The sequence below is a fragment of the Pongo abelii genome, chromosome 13, assembly GCF_028885655.2.
Source record: "Pongo abelii isolate AG06213 chromosome 13, NHGRI_mPonAbe1-v2.0_pri, whole genome shotgun sequence".
Taxonomy (NCBI): domain Eukaryota; kingdom Metazoa; phylum Chordata; class Mammalia; order Primates; family Hominidae; genus Pongo; species Pongo abelii.
The window spans coordinates 119959541-119981976 of record NC_071998.2 but is presented as its reverse complement, the minus strand read 5'-3'; the positions used below and the strand labels follow the sequence as shown (position 1 = coordinate 119981976).

Here is a 22436-nt window from a genome sequence, read left to right as displayed (position 1 = left end):
GAGTTCCAGACCAGCTTGGCCAACATGGTGAAACCCTTCTCTACTAAAAACACAAAAATTAGGCCAGTGTGGTGGCATGTGCCTGTAATCCCAGCTACTTGGGAGGCTGAGGCATGAGAATCGCTTGAACTGGGGAGGCGGAGGTTGCTGTGAGCTGAGATCACGCCACTGCAGTTCACCTTGGGCGACAGAGTGAGACTCTGTCTAAAAAAAAAAAAAGTAGCATCTATCCTTCCAGATCATTTTTTAGAATTTTTTTTTATTTTATTATTTCGTTGTTATTATTATTATTATTTTGAGACAGGGTCTCATTCTCTTGTCCAGGCTGAGGCACAGTGTGATTCAATCAGGGCTCTCTGCAGCCTCAACTTCCCTGACTCAAGGGATCCTCTCACCTTGGCCTCCCGAGCAACTGGGACTACAGGTGTGTGCCACCATGCCTGGCTAATTTAAAAATTTTTTTTTGTAGAGAGGGAGTCTTGCTGTGTTGCCCAGGCAGGTGTCAAACTCCTGGGCTCCAGTGATCCTCTTGCCTTGGCCTTCCAAAGTGCTGGCCATCTCGTCTGGCCTATTATTTTTTTAGAGATACGGTCTTGCTCTATCACTCAGGCTGTAGTGTAGTGGTGTAATCATAGCTCACTGCATCCTCAAACTACTGGACTCAAGGGATCCTTACACTCAGCCTGCCGAGTAGGTGGGACTACAGGCACGTGCCACCATGCCCAGCTAAGTTTTAAAACATTTTTTTGTAGAGACGGGGCTCTCACTATGTTGCTCAGGCTGGTTTCGAACTCCTGGCTTCAAGCGATCCTCCTGCCTTGGCCTCTCAAAGTACCGGGATTACAGGTGTGAGCCACCGCACCCGGCCTATTTGTTTATTCTTTATTTTTATTTTTTTAGTCCTCAGGTCAGAATCTCCAGTGTTTTTTAATTGCGGTGGGGCGCGCGGAATGGCAGAACAACATAATACAGTATAAAAAGCAGTTCTTTCCTCAGGGTGAGAACTTAATAAGAAAGAGACGTTCTGGGCTCTTTGCCTGACACACAGTAGGCACATTATTTGGTTATTTGCTTTTAATTTCGATTTAATAAGCATGTTTCTGTAGAAGACCTCATTTGGGCCTCCCAGCTTTTTAACCACATTAGGATCTCCGTAGGAATATTTTTCATCATCATTCTATTGAGACAGAGACTGAGGATTAAAGGGAGATCACTTGGCTTCGAGGTGACAGCCTGTTCGAGTGGCTCGGTTCTCGGAACTGCTGGAAGCAACAGCTGCTCAGCCAGATCTGCGCCCCCAGGCCCAGACCTCGCGGGCCGGCCACGGCCGCAGGCTGCCGCCCTCTCTTCCCTTCTGCGCTTGGCTGCTCAGCGCCATCTTTGAACCTGGCACCAATGCCTCACTTCCGCAGGTTCCTCGCCCAGGAGTAGCGAGCCTACCCCGAGCGTGCTTTTTCTGGGGACAGGGTATGCAAAACCGGTCATGCTTCTCTCTCTGGCCGAGAAGAATCATTACTTTTCTTTCTTTCAGGCCTTGCAGGAGGCGCTGCGACCAATTCAAACATGGCGCCGCCAGCCTCACGTTCCCCGTTTTCCGCTCATGGCGGCGTAGGGGCGGAGGTCGCGCCTGAGTGCGTCCGCACGAGAGGGCGGAACCATCTCCATGGCAACCCGCGCGCAGCCCGGGCCACTCGAGCCGGCGGGAAGCGCGGGTGTTGCGGTGTTGCGGTGCTGGCGACAGGCGGGGTTGCGAGCGGCCCGGGGCCGGGGCGGCCAGGGCCGCTGCAGGACGAGACCCTGGGTGTGGCGTCCGTGCCCTCGCAGTGGAGGGCCGTCCAGGGCATCCGCGGGGAGACGGTGAGGGTGCGGGCCCCGCGCGGAGCGACGCGGGTGGGAAGGCGCGGGCGCAGCGCGGCCGCCGGGCGGGTTCGGGCGTCCCACCGTTTGCCTTTACAGTTTATTCCACAGAAACTGACCCAGGGGATACTTTCGGCCCATTTTTTAACAACAAAAAGTGGAAAAACAAAACACCTCCAAGGATCCCACGTTTTGAAGGATTTTGTGTGAACTGCAGTTTTTAAGCATTTCAAACTAACAACTTTTTTTGGTTTTGTTTCGTTTTTGAGACAGGGTCTCGCTCTGTCGCCCAGGCTGGAGTGCAGTGGTGCGATCTCGGTTCACTGCAGCCTCAGTCCCCGGTGCTGAGCGATCCTCCCACCTGCGCATCCAGAGTATCTGGGACCTCAGGCGCGCTTCACCACGCTGTTTATTTATTATCTTGTAGAGATGGGGTCTCCATGTGTTGCCCTGGCTGGTCTCCAATTCCTGGGCTTAAGCTGTCCTCCTTCCTCGGCCTCCCAAAGTGCTGGAGTTACAGGCGTGAGCCAACGCGTTCAGACCTTTTTTTTTTTTTTTTTTTGAGACAGTCTCGCTCTGTCGCTCAGGCTGGAGTGCAGTGGCGCAAACTCGGCTCACTGCAAACTCCGCCTCCCGGGTTCACGCCATTCTCCTACCCCAGCCTCCTGAGTAGCTGGGACTACAGGCGGCTGCCACCACGCCTGGCTAATTTTTTTGTATTTTTTAGTAGAGACGGGGTTTCACCGTGTTAACTAGAATGGTTTCCATCTCCTGACCTCGTGATCCGCCCGCCTCGGCCTTCCGAAGTGCTGGGATTACAGGCATGAACCACTGCGCCCGGCCTTCTTTTTTTTCTTTTTTTTGAGACAGTCTCACTCTGTCGCCCAGGCTGGAGTGCAATGGCGCGATCTCTGCTCACTGCAAGCTCCGCCTCCCGGGTTTATGCCATTCTCCTGCCTCAGCCTCCCTAGTAGCTGGGACTACAGGCGCCCGCCACCACGCCCAGCTAATTTTTTGTATTTTTTTTTTTTTTTAGTAGAGACGGGGTTTCACCGTGTTAGCCGGGATGGTCTCGATCTCCTGACATTGTGATCCACCCGCCTCGGCCTCCCAAAGTGCTGGGATTACAGGTGTGAGCCACTGCGCTGGCCCAGGCTAACTTTTAAATGACCAAACTGCATCGTAAATTCTAGATAAGCCAGTTTTCCAGGTGTTTAATCAAACGCGCACGAAAGGAGGTGCTCTGATGAGATGAGGGGCGGGGCTGCTGCGTGCTCAAGGCCTCTCCCAAGGAGTCTGTGCGGACTTTGAGCTTGAGCACCTGCTGTGTGCCAGGAGCTGTTCAAGGGTTGGGGACTCAGAAAAGAAGACAGACATCTCTCCCTCCTCTAGCTTACATGGGGCAGTGGCAAGGGCTGTAACATTAACAGTATATTTAATAAGTAAATTATGCAGTGTGTTAGAAGGTGAATAGTGCCGTGGACAAAAGAAAAAGCTGAGAGATTGGAAGGACTGGGTTGGGGATTGAGAGGGTGGTTTGCCGGGTGGGCTGCAGTGAGAGGGTGACATTTTAGCAAAGATTTGGAGGAGTGAGCATGGGCTAAGTGGATACCTGGGGTAGAGTCATCTAAGGAGATAAAAAGTCAAGTGCAAAGTAGGGTGCCCTGGCATTGTGCCTGTATTCCCAGCTACTTGAGCAGCTAAGGCGGGAGGATCCCTTGAGCCCAGGAGTTGGAGGCTGCAGTGAGCTATGATTGCACCACTGTGTTCCAGCTTGGGTAACAGAGTGAGACCCTGACTCTTGAGGGGAAAAAAAAAAGGTCAGTGCAAAGGCCCTAGGGCAAATCTGTCTGTCTGAGGAGGCAGGTGGGGCTGGAGAGGAGTGTAGGGTTGGGAAGAGTGGTCCCAGGTGAGGTCAGAGAGGGTAAGGAAAGGAAAGGCAGGTCAGGTGTGGGCTGTCAGAGTATTGTAAGGACTTACGTTTTTCCTCTGAAAATGAGCAGCATTGGTTGCTGCACATGTCCCAGAAGAGAATACTGAGGCTTAGTTTGCTGCACGAACCTGCAGAGCCCAGATCCTCCCCAAGGCCAGTGAGGTTTCCATGAAGTCTTACTCTTGAGGACAGATTTCTTACCTCAGGCCTAGAATTCTACACAGCTGAAGCCAGGATGTGATCTGGCTTGCACGCACTTCCCACTTTGCTGTGCTGTATGGGAACGGTTCTCAGGGAAAGCCAGGGCACTAGGTGGTTTAGTTAACTGTCCATCCTTATCGCAGGTCAATTGATGATTCAGATGCACTGGCTTTTAAGCAATACTCAAAATAGCTCTTGCTGAACATTTTGTTTTTGTTTTTTGGTTTTTTTTTTTGAGATGGAGTCTCGCTTTGCCACCCAGGCTGGAGTGCAGTGGCGCAATCTCGGCTCACTGCAGGCTCTGCCTACTGGGTTCACGCCATTCTCCTGCCTCAGCCTCCCCAGTAGCTGGGACTGCAGGCGCCCGCCACCACGCCTGGTCAATTTTTTGTATTTTTAGTAGAGACGGGGTTTCACTGTGTTGGCCAGGATGGTCTCCATCTCCTGACCTCGTGATCCGCCCGTCACGGCCTCTGAAAGTGCTGGGATTACAGGTGTGAGCCACCACGCCCGGCCTTGCTGAACATTTTTAGAAGACTCTAGGTTGGGGCTAGGTGTGGTTGTTCACACCTATAATCCCAGCACTTTGGGAGGCTGAGACTGGTGGGTCACCTGAGGTCAGGAGTTCCAGACCAGCCTGGCCAATATGGTGAAACCCCATCTCTACTAAAAATACCAAAAATTAGTTGGGTGTGGTGGTGCATGCCTGTAATCCCAGCTACTCTGGAGGCTGAGGTGGGAGAACCGCTTGAACCTGGGAGGCGAAGTTGCAGTGAGCCGGGATTGTGCTACTGCACTCCAGCCTGGGTGACAATGAGACTCTGTATATAAAAAATAGTAATAAAAATAAAAAAGTAGCCTCTAGGTTAGGAATCATTGATTCAGTTTAATACTTTTTTTTTTTCTAATACAGAGAATGAGATTGAGTCTGGCTAATTTTCTTGTTGATAGCTTTAACCTGTAGAATCCCAAGAAAATGATTCTAATACTTGGGTGCGAAGGCTTTCATCTGTGAGGATGGTTCACTGGAAACACAGCCAGCTCTCTTACCTAAGGAGATTCTTTAATGTTGTAAGAATGTTTCAAGGGTCAGAAGAAGGTGGTAAGTTACTTCTTTCATCCCTTCCCTTTCTTTTGTCCCCTTCCCACTCTTCCCTCGCTCCCTTCCTTCCTTCTTTCCACAGGGTCTTGCTCTGTCTCCTGGTAGGAGTGCAGTAGTGCCATCTTGGCTCACTGCAACCTCCAACTTCCAGGCTCAAGCCGTCCTCTTGCCTCAGCCTTCTGTGTAGCAGGGATTACAGACACATACCACTGTGCCCAGCTGATTTTTAAATTTTTGTGTGTGTGTGTGTGAGATGGAGCCTGTTGCCAGGCTGGAGTGCAGTGGTGCCATCTCAGCTCACTGCAGCCTCCGCCTCCTGGGTTCAAGTGATTCTCCTGCTTCAGCCTCCTGAGTAGCTGGGACTACAGGTACGCCCCACCACGCCCAGCTAATTTTTATATATATATTTTTTGAGATGGAGTCTTGCTCTGTTGCCCAGACTGGAGTGCAGTGGCGTGATCTCGGCTCCCCACAACCTCCGTCGCCCGGGTTCAAGTGATTCTTTTGCCTCAGCCTCCTGAGTAGCTGGGACTACAGGCACGTGCCACCATACGCGGCTAATTTTTGTATTTTTAGTAGAGACAGAGTTTCACTATGTTGGCCAGGTGGGTCTTGAACTCCTGACCTTGTGATCCACTTGCCTCGGCCTCCCAAAGTACTGGGATTACAGGCGTGGGCCACCATGCCTGGCCTGACAAAGCTGTCTAATTTTATTTTATTTTTATTTATTTATTATAGTGGCACGCTCTCGGCTCACTGCAAGCTCCGCCTCCCGGGTTCACACCATTCTCCTGCCTCAGCCTCTTGAGTAGCTGGGACTACAGGTGCCCACCACCACGGCTAATTTTTTGTATTTTTAGTAGAGATGGGGTTTCACCGTGTTGGCCAGGATGGTCTCGATCTCGTGACCTTGTGATCCGCCTGCCTTGGCCTCCCAAATTGCTGAGATTACAGGCGTGAGCCACCGCGCCTGGCCTGGCCTTTTTTTTTTTTTGGAGAGTCTTGCTCTGTGGCCTAGGCTGGAGTGCAATGGCGTGATCTCAGCTCACTGCAACTTCCGCCTCCCGGCTTCAAGCGATTCTCCTGTCTCAGCCTCCTGAGTAGCTGGGACTATAGGTGCATGCCAGCACGCCTGGCTAATTTTTTTTTTTTTTTTTTTTTTAGTAGAGGTGGGGTTTCTCTGTGTTAGCCAGGATAGTGTTTATCTCCTGACCTCGTGATCCACCTGCCTCGGCCACCCAAAGTGCTGGGATTACAGGTGTGAGCCACCGTGTCCGACCCAGTTTTTTTTATTTTTAGTAGTGACGGGGTTTCACCATATTGCCAGGTTGGTTTTGAACTCCCGACCTTTCACCATGTTGGTCAGGCTGGTCTCAAACTCCTGGCCTCAAGTCATCTGCCTGCCTCGGCCTCCCAAGGTATAGATATTACAAGCCTGAGCCACCTCACCTGGGCTACTCTTGGTACTTTCTTTTTTGTGTGTGAGACGGAGTCTCGCTCTGTTGCCCAGGCTGAAGTGCAGTGGTGCGATCTCAGCTCACTGCAACCTCCGCCTCCTGGTTTCAAGTGATCCTCCTGCCTCAGCTTCCTGAGTAGCTGGGATTATAGGTGCACGCCACCACATTGGGCTGATTTTTGTGTTTTTAGTAGAGACAGGGTTTCACCATGTTGGCCAGGCTGGTCTTGAACTCCTGACCTTAGGTGATCCACCCGCCTCGGCCTCCCAAACTGCTTGGGGATTACAGGTGTGAGCCACTGTGCCTGGCACTCTTGGTACTTTCTTTTATTTTTGAGACGGAGTTTCACTTTTGTTGCCCAAGCTGGAGTGCAATGGCATGATCTCGGCTCACTGCAATCTCCGCCTCCTGGGTTGAAGTGATTCTCCTGCCTCAGCTCCTGAGTAGCTGGAATTACAGGCATGTGCCACCATGCCTGGCTAATTTAGTATTTTTAGTAGTGAGGGAGTTTCTCCATGTTGGTTAGGCTGGTTTTGAACTCCCGACCTCAGGTGATCCACTTGCCTGGGCCTCCCAAAGTGCTGGGATTACAGGCGTGAGCCACTGCGCCCGGCCTCGTTTTTTTTTTTTTTATTGAGACGGAATTTCGTTCTTGTTGCCCAGGCTAGAGTGCAATGGCACAATCTCGGGTCACTGTAACCTCCACCTCCCGGGTTCAAGCGATTTTCCTCCGTCAGCCTCCCGAGTACCTGGGAGTACAGGTGTGCACCACAGCACCTGGCCAACTCTTGGTACTTTCTTTTTTTTTTTTTTTGAGATGAAGTTTCGCTCTTGTCCCCCAGGCTGGAGTGCAATGGCATGATCTCAGCTCAGTGCAACCTCTGCCTCCTGGGTTCAAGCGATTCTCCTGCCTCGGCCTTCTGAGTAGCTGGGATTACAAGTGCCTGCCACCATGCCCAGCTAATTTTTGTATTTTTAGTAGAGACGAAGTTTCACCATGTTGGCCAGGCTGGTCTCAAACTCCTGACCTCAGGTGATCTGCCCACCTTGGCCTCCCAAAGTGCTGCGATTACAGGCGTGAGCCACCTCACCCGGCCCGACTCCTGGTACTTTCTAATTGGTCTTGTTCCTCTGGTTCTTCTGTGATTTCTGAGCCAATCTGGTCAGTTTCTGTGCCAGTCTGATGAGAATGTTCAGTACTTTGGGTCAGCTGGATCAGGCTTCCAGTGCCTTGTAGAAGCATTGCCCTTTGAGATTGCAGCAAGTCCATGTGCTCATTCTCTGCAGCACATGTGCTATATTTCTTTCTTTTTTTCTTTTTTTTTCTGAGATGAAGTTTTACTCAGTCACCCAGGCTGGAGTGCAGTGGTGCTATCTCAGCTCACTGCAACCTCTGCCTCCTGGGTTCAAGCAATTCTCCTGCCTCAGCCTCCTGAGTAGCTGGGATTACAGGCGCCTGCCACCATATTCAGCTAATTTTTTGTATTTTTAGTAGAGATGGGGTTTCACTGTGTTGGCCAGGCTGGTCTCAAAACTCCTGACCTTGGGTGATCTGCCCACCTCGGCCTCCCAGAGTTCTGGGATTACAGGTGTGAGCCACCGTGCCTGGCTGTGTGCCATATTTCATGTCTCCTCGGCCTCCAGGTGTGGCTCTCCAAGGTGTGCTTCTCACCTCCTGATAGTTTGGCAAGGTCCTTCCAGTAGTGTTTTTTGAGACAGTCTCGATCTGTCACTCAGGCTTGAGTGCAGTGGTACGATCTTGGCTTACTGTGACCTCTGCCTCCCGTGTTTAAGCGATTCTCCTGCTTCAGCCTCCCGAGAAGCTGGGATTACAGCTGTGCGCCACCACGGCCGGTTAATGTTTGTATTATTAGTAGAGATGGGGTTTCACCATGTTGGTCAGGCTGGTCTTGAACTCCTGACCTCAAGTGATCTGCCCACCTCGACCTCCTAAAGTGCTAGTATTACAGGTGTGAGCTACTACCCCCAGCCCTTCTGGTAGTTTTGAAGCTTAGACATCATGGGGTTACAGAAAGATAGAGGTGCATAATGTAGTTCCTCCTCCAACTCTGCCAGCTTTTTGTTTCTTTCCTGTTGCTTTTCATCAAAATCTCTGATCAACTTCTCTTTGGTCTCCACTGCACCCAGCAGCTGCTTGGGCACTCCTTGTAGGCCTTCATGGAGATAGTGAAAGATCTCATGCCGCTTCCCGACATGCTCCTAGGAGGGGGCAGAGGTGGCCATGGCACAGGCTGTGCTCAAGCAGCGGCCACAGATTCTGGGTGCTGGGTGTGCTCCTAGCCTGGCAGAACTGCACCCAGCCCCTTAGCTGTCATGGTGACCACTGCGCCACTGCTGCCTGGTGCTTTTTGAGTTAACTTTTTGTTCTTTATACAAGTAATCTATGGGCCGGCGTGGTGGCTCACACCTGTAATCCCAGCACTTTGGGAGGCTGAGGCTGGTGGATCACCTGAGGTCAGGAGTTCAAGACCAGCCTGGCCAACATGATGAAACCCCATCTCTACTAAAAATACAAAAATGGGGCTGGGCATGGTGGCTCATGCCTGTAATCCCAGCACTTTGGGAGGCTGAGCCGGGCAGATCACCTGAGGTCGACCGGGAGTTGAAGACCAGCCTGACCGACATGGAGAAACCCTGTCTCTACTAAAAATACAAAATTAGCCGGGTGTGGTGGCGCATATATATGGTCTTTGGCCTGACTTGACTTTTCTTGCCACATCCCTATCTGTTTAGAGGGACAGTGTCCTGGACCTTAATTTTCGATCTGAGTTTAAGGGTGCAGATCCTTTTTATCAGTGGCTTGGCCCTGGACTAGTAACGCAGTCTGTCTTCTGTGAAGTGCGATTGTTAGGACACTTCTTATGGGGGTTGAATGGGACTGTTGACCAGAAAGCCAAGTGAAAGCCAGTGCTGTTCACGTGGAGTTTCTGAGTGTCAGTGACCGGCCGGCCCTGTTGTCTCAGCTGAGGGGGGCCTCCTCATTCCTCTTCTCAAAGGTAGTCAACACTGGAATGCCCTGGAAAGTGTTGAAAAATGTGGACTCCTGGGTTCTACTTGCAGTTACTGTGGCTTACTTTGGATGTGGTATGACCTGGGGATCTGGTTTCATAATATCTCCCTAAATGATTCTAATGCTTAGCAAAGTTTGAGAACCACTAGTTTAGTCCAGCTACTTTCCAGTAGTTTTTTTAAAAAAATTTTCATTTATTTATTTATATTTTAGAGTCTCACTCGGTCACCCAGGCTGGAGTGCAATGGCGCGATCTCACCTCACTGTAACCTCTGCCTCCCGGGTTCAAGCGATTCTCCTACCTCAGCCTCCTTAGTAGCTGAGACTACAGGCACGTACCACCATGCCCAGCTAATTTTTGTATTTTTAGTAGAGATGGGGTTTCACCATGTTGTTCAGGCTGGTCTTGAACTCCTGACCTCGTGATCTGCCTGCCTCACCTCCCAAAGTGCTGGGATTACAGGTGTGAGCCAGCGCACCTGGCCCAGATTTTTTTTTTTTTTTTGAGATGGAGTCTCACTGTCTTGCCCAGGCAGTCTTGGCTCACTGCAATCTCTGCCCCCTGAGTTCTAGCAGTTCTCCCACCTTAGCCTCCCCAGTAGCTGGAATTACAGGAACGTCCCACTAGGCCTGGCTCTTTTCTGTATTTTTAGTAGAGACGGGGTTTTACCATGTTGGCCAGGCTGGTCTCGAACTCCTGACCTCAAATGATCCTCCCACCTTGGCCTCCCAAAGTGCTGGTGGTCTGGTTCTGTCTCCCAGCCTGGAATGCAGTGATGTGATCGTAGCTCACTGCAGCCTCAAACTCTTGAGCTTAAGCGATCCTCCCACTTCAGTCTCCCGAGTCGATAGAACTACAGGTGCACACCATTACGCCTGGCTAATTTGGAAAATTTCTGTAGAGTCAGAGGTCTTGCTTTGTTGCCTAGCTGGTATTGAACTCCTGGCCTCACGTGAGCCTTCCACTCAGCCTCCCAAAGTGCTGAAATTAAAGTTGTGAACCACCATGTCTGGCCCGTTTTAACCATTTTAAAAAGTGTGCAATTAAGAGGCATCAAGTGTAATTCCAGTGCCCAGTCATCACCGTGATCTATTGAACTTTTTCCCAGTGGGGTGCATTTTTGACATTCAGGTCTGTCTCCCATGATTTAGCTCCTTGAGGGCAGGGGTGAGTCTCCTGTAGTTTTCCGTGTCCCAGAGGTGCCTAGGAAATGCTGAATTGAACGGTTTCTTGTGTGCTTTCACTCCCTGGCAGGCCTCTGCTGCATCCCTCCTCTGAATTGACCTAGCTGCCTAGCTCTGGGTCTCTAAGTGAGTGCCTCTTCTGCACTGGCTGTAGCTTCTGGCCCAGCAGATTCTCTCTCTCTCTCTCTCTTTTTTTTTTTGAAATGGAGTCTCCCTCTGTCGCCCAGCCTGTAGTGCGGTGGCACGATCTTGGCTTACTGCAACCTATACCTCCCAGGTTCAAGCAGTCCTCCCACCTCAGCCTCCCTAGTAGCAGTGATTACAGTTCCCCGCCAACACGCTTGGCTGTTTTTTTTTTTTTTTTTGTATTTTTAGTAGAGATAGGGCTTCACCATGTTGGCCAGGCTGGTCTTGAACTCCTGACCTCAAGTGATCTGCCTGCCTCGGCCTCCCAAAGGGCTAGGATTACAGGCCTGAGCCACCATGCCTGGCCCTGCCCGCTTGGCTTGGCTTGGCTGGGCCTGGCTTGGCCGGGCCCGGCCCAGGAGATTCTCTAGCATGTGGCATCCCCTGCTGGAGTGGGCTTGTTTGAGACGGAGTCTGGCTCTGTTGCCCAGGCTGGAGTGCAATGGCGGGATCTCAGCTCACTGCAACCTCCACCTTACTGGTTCAAGTGATTCTCCTGTCTCAGCCTCCCGAATAGCTGGAGTTACAGGCGTGTGCCACCACACCTGACTAATTTTTGTATTTTTAGTAGAGATGGGATTTTGCCATGTTGGCCAGGGTGGTCTCGAACTCCTGGCCTCAAGTGATCCTCCTGCCTCGACCTCCCAAAGTGCTAGGATTACAGGTGCGAGCCACTGTGACCGGCCAGTGTTCAGTTTTCATTCAGTCAGAGAAGTCGGGCTTGGGGCCTAGCTTGTGGCTTGGGTAGGAGGTTTTCCAAGAAAGGGGTCCTGTGGGGCAGGTGGACTTTCCAGGAGGCATCTCCTCATCTTTCTGGGCCTCAGTTTCTTTCCTCTGAGAGGCAGGAGTGCTGATGTTGTGGGTTTCTCCATGGCTGCAGGCTGTCTTGGGGCAGGAGAATTGGGCTTCAAGCTGCAGAGGGTCCCTGGGGCCTCAGACTCTCAAGAGGGTGGACCCTGCTGGTCTTGCTTTGGTAATTACTATTCTCTGATTCCCTCCAAGGATGTCCTGGTGTGATTACATAAAGTCTGGCCCAGCCCTTTGTATTCCCCTGAATGCACTTTTTTTTTTTTTTTTTTTTTTTTTTTTTTGAGATAGAGTCTTGCTCTGTTGCCCAGGCTGCAGTGCAGTGGTGTGATCTCGGCTCACTGCAACCTCTGCTTTCCGGGTTCAAGCAATTCTGTCTCAGCCTCCCGAGTAGCTGGGATTACAGGTGCATGCCACCATGCCTGGCTAATTTTTTGTATTTTTAGTAGAGGCGGGGTTCCACCATGTTGGCCAGGATGGTCTCGATCTCCTGAGCTCGTGATCCACCTGCCTTGGCCTCCCAAAGTGCTGGGATTGCAGGCGTGAGCCATAGCACCTGGCCCCTGAATACACTTTCTAGGTGTGGGAGGCTGGCTCTGGGCCTAGCGTCCTTGACACTCCCCTCTGAGAGTGGCCTAGGAAGTGAGGATCCTGACTCCCATGCCCCATTTCTTTCTCTGACTTCCCCGGGGGCGGCTTATCGGAGCCTTACCCTCTTGCCAGTCACACACTGCCTGGCATGGTGGCAGGTTATGGACTTGGGCCTCATCCCCAAAGGGATCTCAAACCATGGGAAGCTGACTTAGGTATCCCAGAGCACAAAGAGTAATGGTGGCTTCTTACCAATTCACAGGAAATTTGCAGGTGCCATATTATTGTTTTTTGTTTGTGTGTTTGTTTTTTGAGACAGAATTTTGCCCTTGTTGCCCAGGCTGGAGTGTGATGGCGCAGTCTCAGCTCACCACAACCTCTGCCTCCTGGGTTCAAGTGATTCTTCTGCCTCTGCCTCCCAAGTAGCTGGGATTACAGGCGCGCTCCACCACACCTGGCTGATTTTTGTATTTTTAGTAGAGACGGGGTTTCATCATGTTGGTCAGGTTGGTCTCGAACTCCTGTCCTCGTGATCCACCCGCCTTGGCCTCCCAAATTGCTGGGATTACAGGCGTGAGCCACTGTGCCCAGCCAACCTGGCTAATTTTTAAATCTTTTTGTAGAGACTGGGTTTCCCCATGTTGCCTAGGCTGGTCACAAACTCTTGGACTCAAATGATCCACCTTCATTGGCCTCCCAAAGTGCTGGGATTACTGGCATGAGCCACTGTGCCTGGCTTAGCATAATTTGTAAGGGCCCTAGAATTACCTGGATATAAATGAGCTTTGGCTTTTACTTGAAGTCATCAGCTGCATTAGCCCCTAACAAGAGAGTCAGCCTGTCTCTTGAAGCTTTGAAGCCAGGCATTGACTTCTTCCTAGTTCAAATTCCTAGATGGCATGTCCTTCCAATGTTTCATCTACTTTGAAAATCTGGGCCAGGTGGCTCATGCCTGTAATCCCAGCACTTTGGGAGGCCCAGGCAGGCTGATCACCTGAGTTCAGGAGTTTGAGACCAGCCTGGCTGACATGGTGAATCCCTGTCTCTATTAAAAATACAAACATTAGCCAGGCCTGGTGGCGGGCACCTGTACTCCCAGCTACTTGGGAGGCTGAGGCGGGAGAATCCCTAGAACCCGGGAGGCAAATGTCGAGATCACACCACTGCCCTCCAGCCTGGGTGACAGAGTGAGACTCTGTCTCAAAAAACAAAAAGAAAAACAAAAAAACGACAACACAAAAGAAAATCTATTGTTTAGTGCGGCCACCTTCATCAATAATCTGAGCTAGATCTTCTGGAGAACTTGCTCCGGCTTCTCCAGCAGCACTTGCTGCTTCACCTTGTATTTGTACATTATGGAGATGGCTTCTTCCCTTAAACGTCATGAGCTTCACACTTTTCTTCTGCAGCTTCCTCACCTCTCTCAGCCTTCATGGAGTTGAAGAGAGTTAGGGCCTTGCTCTGGGTTGTGGTGTGTCTTAAGGAAATGTGGCTGGATTGATTTTCTATCCAGGCCACTAAACTTTATCCCTATCAGCAATAAGCTGTTTCACTTATAATTTGTGTGCTCCCTGGAGTAGCACTTTTAATTTCCTTCAAGAACTTGTCCTTTGCATTCACAACTTGGCTGTTTGTTGCAAGAGGCCTGGCTTCAGCCTGTCTCAGCTTTCAACATGCCCTCCTCACTAAGCTTAATCATGTCTAGCTTTTGAATTAAGAGACCTGCAACTCTTCTTTCCCTTGAACATTTAGAGCCCCTGTAGGGATATTAATTGGCTTACCTTTTTTTTTTTGAGATGGAGTCTCACTTTGTTGCCCAGGCCAGAGTGCAGTGGCACGATCTCGGCTCATTGCAGTCTCTGCTTCTTGGGTTCAAGTGATTCTCCTGCCTCAGCCTCCCAAGTAGTTGGGACTACAGGCGCCCGCCACCATGCCTGGGTAATTTTTTTTTTTTTTGAGACAGAGTTTCACTCTTGTTGCCCAGGCTTGGTTCAAGTGATTCTCCTGCCTCAGCCTCCTGAGTAGCTGGGGTTACAGGTGCACGCCACCATGCCCAGCTAATTTATGTATTTTTAGTAGAGACGGGGTTTTTCTGTGTTGGCCAGGCTGGTCTCGAACTCCTGACCTCAGGTGATCCGCCCGCTTTGGCCTCCCGAAGTGCTGGGATTACTGGCATGAGCCACTATGCCCGGCCAATTTTTGTTTTTTGTTTTTTTTTTTTTTTAGTAGAGATGGGGTTTCACCACATTGGGCAGGCTGGTCTTGAACTCCTGACCTCAGGTGATCTGCCCGCCTTGGCCTCCCAAAGTGCTGGGATTACAGGCATGAGCCACTGCGCCTGGCCTAATTGGCTTACTTTCAATATTGTTTTGTCTAGGAATAGGGAGGCCCAAGGAGAGAGAGACAGGGAACAGCTGGTCAGTGGAGCAGTCAAATCACACGCAACATTTATCGATGAAGTTCACCGTCTCACGTAGGCACAATTTGTGGTGCTGCAAAACAATTACTGTAGTAACATAAAAGATCACTGATCACAAATCAGTATAACAGATAGAATGAATAAATTTGAAATATTGTGAGAATTGCCAAAATGTGGCAGAAGCATGAACTAAGCGCATGCTGTAGGGAAAATGGCCCGATAGGCTTGCGCAGTGCAGGGGTGCTGTGATCCTTCAGTTTGTGAAAAGTGCTGTATCTGCAAAGCATATGAAGCAGAGCGCAGTGACATGTGGTGCGGCCCAGCTTCGCACGTGTTCGGGAGAGCACCGTGGCTGAGATGCAGGTTACTGTCGTGAGGTCAGACAATCTAGTGGCAAGTCAGGTTGGACAGGCGCGGTGGCTCACGCCTGTAATCCCAGGACTTTGGGAGGCCGAGGAGGGATGATCACTTGAGCCCAGGAGTTGGAGATAAGCCTAGGTAATATAGTGAGACCCTGTCTCTATAAAACAATTCTTTTAAAAAATCAGCCAGGTGTGGTTGTGTACTTGTAGTCCCAGCTACTTAGAAGGCTGAGGTGGGAGGATTGCCTGAGCCCAAGAGGCAGAGGTAGATTGCAATGAGCTATGACCACTCCATTGTACTCCAGCCTGGGCAACAGAGTGGGACCCTGTCTCAAAAAAAAAAAAAAAAAGGCCGCCTGGGTTCAAGTCGATCACCTTTTGCTGTGTGACCTTGGGTGAGTTACTCAGTTTCTCTGTGCCTCAGTGCCAACATTAATATGAAGATAGGATTTACTTCATAGGGTGGTTGTGAGGAAGAAAGGTGATGTGGGTGAAGTTTTTGGCACAGTGCCTGGAAGTGAGCTCTTACTAACTGGCACTGTCATCAGAATTGTGGCTTCCATGGAGTTTGAGATTCTGCCTTAGTCCCCTTGCATCTTGGCTCGGCACATGCACTTTCTGATCCCCTGGCCCATTCATTCATTCCTTGGTGTGTGTAGTCCCTCAGCAGCCTCCTCCAGCTCTGTGGCTTCAAGTCACATGTCTGGTCAGAAACTCTCCAGAGCTTCGTGACCTCCCCCGGGAATACTTGGTGCCTCCCTGTGGGTGGCTGAGGCATCTGAGTCCAAAGCAGGCCCCACAGAACTGCCCTGTGTTCTCTGCCTGGGTGTGACCTCACATCTGGGGACGCCCCGTCCACGGATTCTCAGTGCAGATACCAGGGTCACCCTGGATTCCCTTCTTTCCATGATTTCCAGAGTCCAACACGTCCTCTTGGGCTTTACTTGCTCTCTTGCCCAGGCTGGAGTGCAGTGGCACACTCAATGGCTCACTGTAGCCTCCACTTCCTGGGCTCAAGCAATCTTCCCACTTTAGCCTTCTGAGTAGCTGGGGACTACAGGATGCGCCGTCATGCCTGGCAAGTTTGTTTTTTTTTTTTTGAGATGGAGTCTCACTCTGTCACCCAGGCTGGAGTACAGTGGCACGATCTCAGCTCACTGCAACCTCCGCCTCCCAAGTTCAAGCGATTCTCCTGCCTCAGCCTCCTGAGTAATTGGGATTACAGGTGCCTGCCACTGCGCCTGGCTAATTTTTTTGTATTTTTAGTAGAGACGGGGTTTCACCATCTTGGCCAGGCCGGTCTTGAACTCCTGACCTCGTGATCCACCCGCCTCGGTCTCCCAAAGTGCTGGGATTACAGGCATGAGCCACTGCACCTGGCTTCTGGCAAATTTTTAATTGTTTTGTAGGTACAGAGTTTCTCTCTGTTGCCTAGGCTGGTCTCAAACTCCTAGACTCAAGTGATCCTCTTGCCTCAGCCTCCCAAAGTGCTGGAATTACAGGCGTGAGCCACTGTGCTCAGGGGATTTTCCTCCACAACATTTTATTCTGGCCCACGACACTCCTTCCTGAAGCTTTCCACTTGGCCGGCTCCTTCATGTCCTTCACATCTCAGCTCAAATGCCACCTCCCTAAGAGGCCACCCTCGCCGTCCCATCCAGACAGCCTCCCTGGCTGTTTCCTTCCATTCTCGTGCCTCTGCATGTGCTCAGTGCTGTGTGGATTTGGTGTTTTTTTCTTGTTTATTCATCTCTCCCCACCCCTGTGTAAGCGCCTGGGGCACAAGAATCTTGCACATTTTCTTTTCTGCTGTGTCCTCATTACCCAGACAATGCCTGGCAAGTAGATGCTCAGTAAGTAATTTTTTTTTTGAAATGGAGTCTCGCTCTGTCACCCAGGCTGGAGTGCAGTGGCGCGATCTCGGCTCACTGTAAGCTCTGCCTCCCAGGTTCACGCCATTATCCTGCCTCAGCCTTCCCGAGTAGCTGGGACTACAGGCACCCACGACCATGCCCGGCTAATTTTTTTGTATTTTTAGTAGAGATGGGGTTTCACCGTATTAGCCAGGATGGTCTCAATCTCCTGACCTTGTGATCCACCCGCCTCGGCCTCCCAAAGTGCTGGGATTACAGGCGCGAGCCACTGCGCCTGGCCTCAATAAGTAATTTTTTTTTTTTTTTTTTGGAGACAGTCTCCCTCCATAGGCCAGGCTGGAGTGCAGTGGCATGATCTCGGCTCAGTGCAACCTCCACCTCCCAGGTTCAAGCAGTTCTTCTGCCTCAGCCTCCTGAGTAGCTAGGATTACAGGCACGCGCCACCACACCCGGCTAATTTTTTTTTTTTTTGAGACAGAGTCTCGCCCTGTCGCCCAGACTGGAGTGTAGTGGCGCGATCTAGGCTCACTGCAAGCTCCACCTCCTGGGTTCATGCCATTCTCCTGCCTCAGCCTCCCGAGTAGCTGGGACTACAGGTGCTCGCCACTATGCCCAGCTGATTTTTTGTATTTTTAGTACAGATCGGGTTTCACCGTGTTAGCCAGGATGGTCTTGATCTCCTGATCTTGTGATCCGCCTGCCTCAGACTCCCAAAATGCTAGGATTACAGGCGTGAGCCACTGTGCCCGGCGTATGTGTGTGTGTATGTGTATAAATGAACATCTGCTTTGTACCAATTACCATGCAAAGTGCTGGGGATACAAAGATCAGACAGAGTCTTATGCTGGGGGGCTTGCGGTTCAGTAGGACACAGACAAGCAGAGAGAACTGAGTGGCCTGTGGAGGTGAGGGTGGGTACCAGTGCTGAGGCCTGTGTGTTCAGAAGACAACTGTCCTGGTGAGTCCGGCCCCCTTCCTTCCTCCGGGCTTACCTCCTGGCCCAGCTCGAATCCTGCATGAGATGGGAAGGAGGGAGTGTGGCAGTCCAGGGCCTTGTCATTGTCCCTTGAGCAGCCACCCGAGGAGAGCCCCTCACAGATAGCAGCAATCACCATGATTGCTTCCGCCCAGAGAGCCTTCGTTTGGTGAAGATTGGGCATGTCTGTAAGAAAGGGAGACTGGCCTCTCCTTCCCTGTTCTGATGTTTGTACCTGTGCCAGGTACAGCTAAGCAGGGGACCAGGAATAGTAGGCGTGGTGGCAGGGTGGAGAGCAAGGCCTCTGGGGGCGGTGCTCTGCCTCCCACCTAGCAGCTCATAGTGGATGCTGAAGCTGCTGTTGCTCACCCGGGTGCTGGGAGGGCTGCCCGCTGAGGGAGGGCCTGGTGGTGTGAAGCTGGGGTGTTCGTGGGCATCAGACCATGTGTCTGCCAGGGTGCTGCTGTGAGCCGATGTGGTTCTGCCTGCCCTCTGTGTCTTCAGAAATGGAGCCCTCTGACTCCTCCGAATTGTACCAAAAGTCTTGGGGCAGGGTCTCACTGGCCTGTGTGGGTCACTTGGCCAGCTCTGAATTGGTCACTGTGGCTGAGGTAGGGACACAGTGCTCCGATTGGCTGGCACTCATTGATTGTGGGACATAGGAGAATCAAGGGGCCATCTCCAACCAAGACGTCACTGAGAGAGGCCCCTAGCCTGAGACCCACAGCAGCAAGGAGGGGGTCAAGCAGGAGGGGCAGGCAGGGGGCTGGGCGGGGGCTATGCGGGACAGCTGGGTGGTGACACTCATTTTCACCCTCCCCCCAGAAAAGTTGCCAGACGGCCAGCATTGCCACTGCCAACGCATCCGCCCAGGCCAGGAATCATGTGGATGCCCAGGTGCAGACGGAGGCCCCCGTGCCTGTCAGCGTGCAGCCCCCGTCCTGGTACGACATACCCCGGCTCGCAGCCTTTCTTCGGAGAGTGGAGGCCATGGTCATCCGAGAGCTGAACAAGAACTGGCAGAGCCACGCGTTTGATGGCTTCGAGGTGAACTGGACCGAGCAGCAGCAGATGGTAGGGGATGGGCTGGTGCAGCCTCGGGTCGAGCCCCTGCCCCACTTCTGTCTCCCCTTGTTTTCCTTCCCACAAATAACAGCCATGCCAGTCGTCATCACAGCCGGCAATCACCAGGCTCTAATGTCCTGACTGGTATTGCGCTACGTTCCCTAAGAATAAGTCAGTGAGCCTTCACTGCTGACCTTGAGGTCGGTATTGTTCTGTCCACTTTACAGTTAGGGAGATGGACACCCTATGTGGAAGTAACGTCCAGAGTGAAACTGAGCGGGTGAGCAGTGGAGGCAGGCGAGAGCCTGGGCAGCCCGGCTGCCCTGCCTCCCCATGTACGGTGCAGTGAGGGCCTTCTTTGGGCCAGGCACGGTTTAAGAATGCCTTCTTGGCCAGGTGCCGTGCCTCACGCCTGTAATCCCAGCACTTTGGGAGGCTGAGGTGGGCAGATCATGAGGTCAGGGGATCAAGACCATCCTGGCTAACACGGTGAAACCCCGTCTCTACTAAAAATACAAAAAAAAATTATCTGGGCGTAGTGGCAGGTGCCTATAGTCCCAGCTACTCGGGAGGCTGAGGCAGGAGAATGGTGTGAGCCCGGGAGGCGAAGCTTGCAGTGAGCCGAGGTCGCGCCACTGCACTCCAGCCTGGGCGACAGAGCGAGACTCCATCTCAAAAAAAAAAAAAAAAAGAATGAAAGAATGTCTCCTGTGGTATCTTCTTCACTCCTCAAAACAACTGTACGAGGCCGGGCGCGGTGGCTCACGCCTGTAATCCCAGCACTTTGGGAGGCCAAGGTGGGCAGATCACCTGAGGTCAGGAGTTCAAGACCAGCCTGGCCAACATAGTGAAACCCCCTCTCTACTAAAAATACAAAAATTAGCCAGGTGTGGTGGCACACACCTGTAGTTCCAGCTACTCGGGAGGCTGAGGCAGAAGAAATCGCTTTAACCTGGGAGATGGAGGTTGCAGTGAGCTGAGACTGCGCCACTGCACTCCTGCCTGGGCGACAGAGCAAGACTCCATCTCAAAAAAAAGACAAAAAAAAAAAAACTAACTCTATGAGGTAGTGCTATTATAATCTTCAGTTTATAGATGAGGCTGAGAGAGGCTAAGTGACTTGTCCAGGTCCACACAGCTATACCCTGGCTGAGCCAGAACTTGAACCCCAGTTTCTCTGGTTTCACTACCATGCTCTGGGTCATCTGCCTTCCAGGTACAGTCCAGAGTCATGACCCTGTAAATGCTGATGGCCAGTTGGGCAGACAGCATTGGGTTTGAGATGAGGGAGCTTTTGTCTTTTTCTTTTTTTTTTTTTTTAATTTTTTTGAGATGGAGTCTCGCTCTGTCACCCAGCCTGGAGTGCAGTGGCACGATCTTGGCTCACTGCAACCTCTGCCTCCTGGGTCCAAGCGATTCTCCTGTCTCAGCCTCCTGAGCAGCTAGGATTACAGGCACCCACCACCACGCCCGGCTAATTTTGTGTTTTTGGTAGAGACAGATTTCACCATGTTGGTCAGGCTGGTCTCGAATTCCTGACCTCGGGTGATCCGCCTGCCTCGGCCTCCCAAAGTGCTGTGATTACAGGCGTGAGCCACTGCGCCTGGCCAAAAAAATTTTTTTAGAGTTAGGGTCTTCCTATGTTGCCCAGGCTGTAGTTCAAGTGGGCTCAAGAGATGCTCCTGCCTCAGCCTCCTGAGATGATTTTTTACAAAGTATAAACATTTCTTGAACCAAAACCCAGATCAAGAAAGTGAACATTACAAGGCCTGTAAGAGCTTCCTTCCACCTCCTAGCCCACTGTATAGCTTTGTTTGAAAATAATAGTTCATGCGTGTTGCGGCTTGGATTGGTGCTGCGTTCCTTTTTACAGCTGCATAGTATTGCATCGACAGACCACGTTCATTTACCCACTCATCAGCTGATGGACATTTGGGCTGTTCCCCTTTTTGGCTAGAGTGGGTCATGCTCCTGTGGACATTGGTGTACAGGTGTCCATGTGGACATGAGTTTTCATTTCTCTTGGGTCTAAACCTAGGAGTGGAGTTGCTGGTTCTGATCTGCTGCCAGCTTGTTCTCCACAGCAGAGGCACCTCTTGCACATGCTGCAGCAGTGCACGGGGTGTGGCTGTGGAGCTCTTTGTGGAGTGTGGAGTCTTTCCAGTGAATAGTTTCTTTTTTATTTTTTCACAAAATGAATTTTTTTTTTTTTTTTTTTGAGATGGAGTGTCACTCTGTCGCCAGGCTGGAGTGCAATGGCGCGATCTGGGCTCACAGCAACCTCTGCCTCCCGGGTTCAAGCTATTCTGCTGCCTCAGCCTCCCGAGTAGCGGGGACCACAGGCACGTGCCACCACACCCAGCTCATTTTTTGTATTTTTAGTAGAGACGGGGTTTCACCATGTTGGCGAGGATGGTCTTGAACTCCAGACCTTGTGATCCACCCCCCTCCGCCTCCCAAAGTGCTGGGATTACAGGCGTGAGCCACCAGGCCTGGCCTCTTTTTTTTTTTTTTTTTTTTGAGATGGTCTTGCTCTGTTGCTTAGGCTGGAGAGCAGCAGTGCAACCTCTGTCTCCTGGGTTCAAGTGATCCTCCCACCTCAACTTCCTGAGTAGCTGGGATTACAGGCTCTGTCTGACCCCCATGCCCAGCTAATTTTTGTATTTTTGGTAGAGACGGGGTTTCACCGTCTTGCCTACACTGGTCTTGAACTCCTGAGCTCAAGCTATCCTCCTGCCTCAGCCTCCCAAAGTGCTGAGATTACAGGTGTGAGCCATCGTGCCCGGCCCTCAGTCGATAGTTTCTTTATGTAGAATCATGAGGTCAACAGATCTGAAACGTCAGAGGATCTGAGAGGCTGTTTGGATTCCTGGCACACACCACTTCCTGGGCAGCTGGTGCCTACCCCTGGCTAGGCTGGTCGTCAGCCTCCTCACACGTGGCTGTGGCCGGCTGTGGGGCTGAAAGCAAGATGCCAGAGCTTGACAAAAAATTGTGTGCAGCCAGGCACAGCGGCTCATGCCTGTCATCTCAGCACTTTGGGAGACCGAGGCGGGTGGATCACCTGAGGTCAGGAGTTTGAGACTAGCCTGGGCAACATGGTGAAACCCCATCTCTGATAAAAATACAAAAATTAGCCAGGTGTGGTGGCGCATGCCTGTAATCCCAGCTACTTGGGAGGCTGAGGCATGAGGATCACTTGAACCCAGGAGGTGGCATTTGCAGTGAGTGGAGATTGTACCATTGCACTCCAGCCTGGGCCACAGAGTGAGGCTCTGTCTCAAAAAAGAAAACCAACCAACTCACCAGCACCACCAACAAAAAATCATGTGCGTGTAGCACCACGTGATGTCGGGTGGTTTGCTTGACGCCTTGTACTTGGCTGCGTTG

The 22436-nt window shown here is 51.5% G+C and overlaps 1 protein-coding gene across 1 annotated transcript in view; it reads left to right on the top strand.

Moving 5' to 3' along the window:
• DYNC2I2 (dynein 2 intermediate chain 2) overlaps nucleotides 1–22436 on the top strand; it is a 43232-nt gene that overhangs the window by 17103 nt on the left and 3693 nt on the right. The window contains 1 exon segment of the mRNA NM_001131776.1: nucleotides 18807–19055. The gene's annotated coding sequence lies outside the window, so the exon portion shown is untranslated.